This window comes from Physcomitrium patens, chromosome 21, assembly GCF_059467195.1.
Source record: "Physcomitrium patens ecotype Gransden chromosome 21, ASM5946719v1, whole genome shotgun sequence".
NCBI classification, from domain to species: Eukaryota; Viridiplantae; Streptophyta; class Bryopsida; order Funariales; family Funariaceae; genus Physcomitrium; species Physcomitrium patens.
The window spans coordinates 12,562,366-12,571,136 of NC_143430.1; positions in this window are offsets into that span (position 1 = coordinate 12,562,366).

The following is an 8,771-nucleotide window of genomic DNA, read 5'->3' on the forward strand; positions in this document are numbered from 1 at the left end:
GAAGGTGGGGAAAGTTTGAATATCTTGTTCATTGGTGCGGCTATGACATTAATGAGCGAACGTGGGAGCCAGTTGAAAATCTTGCGAATGCGCCACAAAAGGTACAAGAGTTTCATCAACGACATCCCGATAAATCTAAATCAATTCGATGATAGCTTCTTTCTGAAGCTTGTTCTCCCAACAATATAAGAAAAGGGGAGAGCACCAGCAAAATTCATAGTTGATGTAGTTATTTTCTCCAAGATAGATCGTAGTTTGGTCTTTTGATATGGATAGCCAAGAGATAGATACTATGCCAGTCAGAGTATCGCAACCGAGTAGCTCACGAAGGCGACCCCGAGATGAAGAACTACATGTACTATGACGACGACGGAGGATACCGAGTAACCGATTACTGGTGATCGTATTTGAGATCGAGCCTGCTTACGATGGTCAACCAGAAGGCGTGTTTGCAGGACAATTTCACAATGAGGACACGGAAGTTCATGCTTGGTCAGAAGTCGAAGGCGTGGGCCACTACCGTTGGCTTCAAGGGTCGATGAACCACTTGCCTCATGAACAACAGTTGGAATTCATAGCAGAAGTTATGCGACAGATCTTCATTTTCTTGCGTTGGTACTGATCAACAACATTGCTTCTCAAAGACCTCGAAGCTAAAGGAGGGGGTGATGTTAGGGACATATTCCTTAGAACTTTCTAGAGAGAAGTTTCTAGAACCTTCTAGAAAACAAGCCTCTAGAACCTTCTAGAAGAGAAGCCTCTGGAACCTTTTAGAGAGAAGTTTCTAGAAGCTTCTAGAAAGGAAGTCTCTGGAACCTTCTAGAAGAGAAGTTTCTAGAAGCTTCTAGAAATGAATCCCCTGGAACTTTCTAGAAGCTTCTTAGTTAATAGAAGTAGCTCGAGAAGTTTCTAGAACCTTCTAGAAATGAAGCCTCTGGAACCTTCTAAAAGCTTCCTAGTTAATAGAAGTAGCTCGAGAAGCTTCTTAAGTAGGAGTATATATAGGGATCGAGGCTGAAGAGTTCTTCAGTCTCGACAACACATCTCTTGGAGTTCTAGCTCATCTTTCTGGTGTTGTTCTTGTACTCATCTGTTTAATCTAGTTCTGTCACTTCTTCTTGAACTTCTTGTTAGATTTCAAGTCTGTATTTTGTGTCCGTAACAATATGTTGGATTATATCTCCTATGATAGCTTAAAGTTCAATAATGCCAATGGCAACATCATATCATGGACATACTTATTCTAATAGTTATTTAAGCAATATGAATGTGTAGAAGTAGATAAAAGTAGATTAACTTGATAATATCTTGTAGAATAGCTTTCTAGAAGCTTTATAGACATTTTTTCACCTTTATACATGTCTATGGGTGTTGATAGGTTAAAAACTTGGCTAACAAAGTAGTCATGTATCATACATATTACTAGCTTGTAAAACAAGTTAACTATATGGCATACATATAGAAAAATTATCTTATAATTTAGACAAGTGTTGAAGGTCATATAGAACATCGCCACGTAGTTCTTAGGTACATAGTGTATATAGAGGTAAGATAAAAGTCTTTTTTATTCCTGTCAATTCTTTTCTTATTTTTAGTTTAATTTTAGGAGTTTCTAGTTATTTAGTCATTGACAATAGCCATTCCTATTTCTTATTAAATATATTTATTTTCTCATTTCTAATTTGTCATCTCTCTTTTATTCAATTTTCAGTTATTTACACATCTTCTTTGAATTCTTGTCCTTTACATATCAAAAAAAAATACTAATTTATTATTCTTGTCTTGTTTTGAGAAGTAATTGAATTACTCCACTTCTATTAATGTATTTCAAAGGTTTCAAACTACCCACCTTGAACTAATAATTACTTTTTTAACATTGATTTTTTCCTTAAAGAAAGTAGAAATTTTTATTTGATTTTAGAAGTTGCGGATTATCCTCTTCTATTCAATTTGTAGATTGATAAAGTTGTTTGAAATGAAAGGAAAAATCTTGGATGCTATACTTGGCAAAAGTGAGAATAGATTTACAACTATTACTAATCTTCACAAGTTTGTCAACACTCTTAGGATAGAAATTTCATGCATCACCAATGCCAACCATGAAAGCATTATTCCTATGTTTATGCAATAAGTCTAGAATCTACGCCAAGAAGTTGTGTAGTTGAAAGCAGTAAATAGATGATCTTCACAACCAAATCTAAGAAGTCTTACTTCTTAAAGTATGAGAGAGGTAAAGATTAATATAAGCGAGAAGTTTAATAGAACAAGATCAAAACTTTGAGGACTTCTGCCACAAGTCAAGCTTTATGTAAGGTTGTTTCTTTTCCAATATCCTAATGGATTTACTCAAGTTGGGTTCATGGATGCACTTCTATTTGGAAGTACTCTCTTTTGGTTTGTACCTTTGATAGAAAAAAATTCACAACTATTTTATGATTTGAATTCATTTCTAGAAGTATTTAGAGCCTTATTTAGAAAAAGTGATCAAAAAAGAGTAGAAAAGACCAAGCTATTATTTTTATGACAAGGATTATGGTCAACCACCATATATGTGGTGTCATGTAGTAATATGACTATAAGGTAAAAAATGAAAACATGGATTTTTTTATAGAAGAGCCTAGTAAAAAGATGTAGTAGAAAATTAAAGATAAATGATAGGAAGGTAATAAAAGGTATAGTATTAATATTGCCTTTTAGAAAAGAAGCTCTATATTACTTTATAGGAGCATAAATGCCTCAAATAAAAATAAATAACATAATTATTTAATATAGACACATTTAAAAGAGAATTAACAATAGGCTTAAGCAAAAATAACCTCAAATTACTAAATATTGATACTTAGAAAAGACCGATTGTCAACTTGGATCAAAATTAGACTCTGAGGCACAAAATTGAGCACCTACAGTGACTTTAGAGTTCTTTGGTACATCAGAGAGTGGAATTTGAGAGCAAACTTGCTAAGAGATTTTTAAGCATTGATTTTATATTAATCAAATTAATATTCAATTTTTGGAAGATTTTTAATATTAATGATATTTTTACTTGAATTAGATTTTAAAAAATAAAATTATATTTACAAAATTGAAGGTTTCTTGTATTTTGAGATATGTATATAGATAAAATTTGAACAAAGTATTGATATACTAATTTTTAATGTGTGTGCAAATTTTGAGATCAATCGAACAATTAGATCAAAGTATGTGAAGGTTTTCTAAGGATTGAAGTCTCAAAAATTGGATTTTGAAGGTTAGTGAGTATTTTTAAGATCTTTAGCAATTTGTCAATTGGATTAAAGTGATTTTTTTTCTATTAAGAATAGACTCAATTTTCAACTATTTAGATGAATTCTCGGAGCAATTCAATGGATTAAGAAGGAGATATTGGTACTAGAAGTTCAACATTTAAATTGGAGTAGGACATCGGCCAATACCTAAGTAGAATTTAAGATAGATCTTTTGTTTAGTAAGTTTGAACTTCTACAAATTTTGTGTACTTATTGTCAACTTACTTGTTGAGAGGTATATAAAATCTTAAGCAAAATCAATGGTATAATTGATAAATATTGAGGTTCTAAATTATCCTATAATTAGATTATTTTGATTAAGATTTGATTTGGAATTTAGGAATTGGTTAGGATTTAGGATTTATTTAGGATTTAGGATTGTTTGGGATTTTTTTAAGATTTGACTTAGGATTTAATTAAAAACTATTAAGATTTTAATTAGGATTAAAATAAGATTTAGTTGAAATTTATTTAAGATATATTTATGATTTTATTTTAACACTTCATTTGAAATTCTTTAGGATTTTTTTATGCTTCTTTGTAAAAATTTTAAGGTTTTTTTGGATTTGATTAAAGCTTAATTGGCATTTTTAAGGTTTAATTGGAATTATTCAGAATTCTATAAGAGTTATAATCTTGTTGTTGCAATTTTTCTTCTAACTTCTATAGTTAAGTACTTAGTGCATTCTCAAACAAGGCTTCACGTAATATGATAACAATTGAATTCCAAAGCCTTACTTGTAATGTTGATTAGAATGACAAAGGCCTTATTAATCTATTTCAATATAGATTGAAGAATAACATTAAAGATTTATATTAACAATATTGAAAGTAAATTCTTTGGAACAATTTATTATTTAAGCCATTGCATGCAACAATTGGCTATTTGAAAGATATCAAGAACAAAAATTTGGATAAAAAAGAACAAAACAAGTAATGATGGCAACTCCTAAGTTTTTAAAATCATATTCATCGAGGCTAGAACTAATGCAAATTGATATGATATATTTCAAATTCTCACAAAGTAAAAAAAATTGAACAATGTAAAGAAGATTTATGCTTATATTATAGAGAAACTAAATAGACTGCTCAAAATTATCGAAAGAAGCAACACAATTACAAAATGAGGAGCATGATTGCTAAAAATGACAATGTATTGAAAAATGAGTTTTTCCAACTATAATAGGAATTGTATGGCTAGAATCATATACAACATCTACTAAAGGTCCTATTCTCTCTTTAAAGCCTTCACCTTATTTTATAATATAAGTATATTTAAGACCTAAAAATCACAAAGTCTTGACATTATTAGATTTAGGAGCTTCAACTTGTTTCATAGATGAAAACTTTGTAAAAAAATAAGAAATATTTTTAATCAAGAAAACTAAATCCATACACATAGAAGTCATAGATGATCATTTATTATCTTGTGAAGATATTATCTATGAGATTATTTTCTTAGATATAGTAATTAAAGATCATAATAGCATAGTAATATTTATTATGATGTTGTATAAACAAAGATCGTTACACACAATATATTGAGTGCCACCAACAAATCATAAAGTATGTAATTTAAAATAAAATACAAATGCACATCCAACACACTCAAGGAAAGATTAAAAATCTATACCAAATTAAGTCAAGCTATCTTCAACACCACAAAGTAGAAATCTAAGAGTACAAATGTAAAAATAAGAAAAAGCCTAAAACTTTATTATATGGCTAAAACACCATAGCCAAGCAAACTTTTACAACAAATTCTTCCACTTTCAAAATTACTCAGAAGACTTGATTCGAGAAGAATATCAAGACAAGGATTTTTCTTCACTTAAGTACTCAAATCCTTATTGACATGAATAAGTCAATTGACAAAAAAACTACCAATGGATGAAAAATCACCAACTAAACTAAATTACATACATCTAATAGGATTTGGTACTCAATGCCATATCACATAACAATAATAAGATATTCTTCCAACCTAATTATTTTAGGATTATTGTGGTTAGAAAAATATAATCCTTAGATAGATTGGATTTCTTGTAATTTTGACTTTTTTTATAGTTTAATCCAAAATTCTTTTAGCCAAGTAAAAATATACAAATCTACTATAACCAAATCTATATACATAAATATGAGAGCTTTCATGCATGTAGTAAAAGAAAGAACATCTTTTGCTATATGCACCACATCTATTTTTGATAGTAAAAAGACAAGTAGTATGCTTAGCCCATATAAGATTACATATATTATTACCAAATATTACCAAATATTCATCAATAATTTTTTTCAACTTATAGTTCTACTTACATGTTTGATTTGTAAAGAAAAACTTAAGTGGAATAAAAAATTCAAAGTATTATTTGATACTTTAAAGAAAGAATTTATTTTTATACCAATTTATATTGTATTAAATTTTTTAAGGCATTTTTTTATGGGAGTAAATCCATCAAAATTTTCCTTAGGTGCAATTTTGTCACAAATAGAAGCAAATGACAAGCTCCACCTCATAGCTTTTCATTCTAAGAAATTTTCAGCAATGAAGATTTATTATAAAATCCATGATAAAGAATTCCTTACAATTATGGATTTATTTTATGAATTGGCAACAATATATAAAAGGTACTTTGAATCCAATGACCACATATATGGAACATAAGAACCTTGAATAATTCATATCAATATAAGTATTGAATCATTATTAGGCTTATTAGAGTATGTTCTTATCAAAAATCAATTTTAAAATTACTTATCGACCTAAAAAATATTAAGATTTATCAAATGTACTTTATAGATATTTTTGTTTTATACTAAAAGAAAAAGATTCACTTTTTGATTAATAAAGAATATTTCTTTTAAAGTCGAAGCATTTTCATCTTCAAACAATAAAATCAACATTGATTGTTGACTCAACATTCGTCAAGTAAAGTCAATCAAGTATGTTCTTTGATCTTTTAATTCTTCATATTAAAAAAAATTCTTTTAAGTATTATGATACTTCTAAGTTCAAGTTCAAGACTAATATATTCTATTTTGAAGAATAATTATATATTTCAGAATGTAAAGTATTATTATGTATTCTTCAAGCTCATCACAACTTTCTAGCATCCAGACATTTTAGATACAATAAGACTTTGGAGCTAATACCTAAAGATTTTTTGTGTCTTCAAATGTAGAAGGTAGTTAAAAACTTTGTATAATTGTATGAAATTTTTTCAAGATAAAAAATACCTTATTCTCAACCTTATGGACTTCTTTAGCCAGTATCTATTTTGAAAGAACTATAGTCTTTTGTTTTTATATTCATGATAATATATTATTTTATCAAAATGTCATATTTTTTATTATATATAAAATTTTTCATAAGTACAAATATAGACCAATTTTTTTTGACAACATCAAAAAGCATATAAACCAAGTTTTAGAGCAATATTTAAGATGTACCATCAACTACTATCAAGATGATTTGACAAAACTTTTATCATTGATAAAGTTTTTTTTATAACAATATGATATATTTTTTTATGCAATAAATATATATTTTTATTATATATAATTATTATCTATAGCTTGATGCTTTTAACTTCTTAAAAGTTAATAATCTTGCAATAAAAGTTTTGAAAAATTATTTATTTAAGCTCTATATAATAGTAAAGGTATAATAAAAAAAAATCAAGGATGAAAAAAATACCATCATGGATGTCTATTGCAAGAAGTGCCTCAATTTTACATTGGCAATAAAGTATGGTTACTTTGTTATAATATCAAGATTAATTACATTTATAACAAGTTGGATTATTATAAGCTTAGACTTTTTTCTATTTGTAGACAAATCAGTCTTATTGTTTATTGATTATATCTATTGGAGTCTATAAAGATCCATCTTGTATTTTACATGTCTCTTTTTGAACCATATATGATTGTAAATATTTTGGAAAGAAGAAAAATGCCATTGCCTCTCTTATAGAAGTGGATAATAATAAAGAGTTCAAGATGGAAGAAGTCTTAGACTCAATATGATGTCAAAATAGGTTAGAATATCTTGTTTATTGGTATAAATATGATATTAATGAATGCATATAAGAGATATCAAAAAATCTTGTAAATGTAATAAATAAAATTGATACTTTCTATCAATAACATCCATCAAAATCAAGATTAAAGAAAGTAAATCTTTGATATAAAAGATTTATAATTTAAGAAAGATTACATCCAATATTTTAACTTTATTTATAATTTTTATATACTTATAATAATAAAGAGGTGGAAAATCAACAACCAGTAGATTCAACTCAAAAGCCATTGTTTATTGACTAATTAGACAAGACATTATGATTATCAAAGCCTTCAAGATGACGTAATTAAAATAAATATCTTTAAAAACAATATATTCTTCAAATAGATGGTGAGATAGAATGCATTTGATATGAAAACCTTGAAAGAGACTCTTGATGTTTGGCGATTTTATTGGATGTAAGAATAAAATTTTATGATATTAGAAATGTTTTGTTTGAAAGAAGTTATAAAGGCCTCAATAATAATAAAAAATTAGAGTGGTCTTTTTCAACTAGAATAAGATTAAAACATGACTAGTCTATCTTAAGTATCCAAGATCCTTCTAATCCATTACAATATAAAACTTCATCACAAGGCAGGACAAACTGGACTAGAACAAAATTGAAAAAAACTACACAAAATGGGACACAAAAGACAAAACTGAGCAACTGTAATTTAGACAAAATAAAAAAAAAATAAGAAGGTATAAAATCTAATTATATTAAGAAAAATGGTTTGAAGCCATACTTGACCATATGCTCCAAAAGGCCCTGATCAGTCCTATTTAGACTTTATTCTACCACCTTAGACTTTCTAAAATATTCTTAGATAATAGATCTCACTTAGTTAATCACCTTAAACTCTTTTTAGAAGGTTCTATGGTAGGTCCTATCAAGATAACCACCTTAAGTCTTTTTTGAAAGATTCTATAGTAGATCCTATCTAAATAACTACTCTAAACTCTTTTTAAAATGTTCCATGGTGGAACTTACCTAGTCTACTAACCTAATCTCAATTCTAAAAACTTCCATGGTTCTAATTTTTTATTCCTATAAAAATATCTTATCTATACAGTGTTATAGAGACATTATCAATGGCTGAAGGAACCTATCAACTATCTTCAAAGAAAACAACTATCAAAATATGAAACAAATATAATTTAGAGCATCTTGGACTTCCTGAATATGTAACCACTATTCTTTGTGGAACTTGTCTTTAAAAAGAAAGATAATATCATGGATATATCTATAGTTATTTAGTTAATATGAATAGATAGAAATAGATAAAAATAAGTTGATCTAGAAATATCTTATAGAAAAGCTTCTTAAATAATTCATAGATGTGATTTGACCTTCATACATATCTATAAGCAATTAGTAGGGAAGAAACTTGGCAAAAAAATTAATCATGTATTATATGTATTGATAG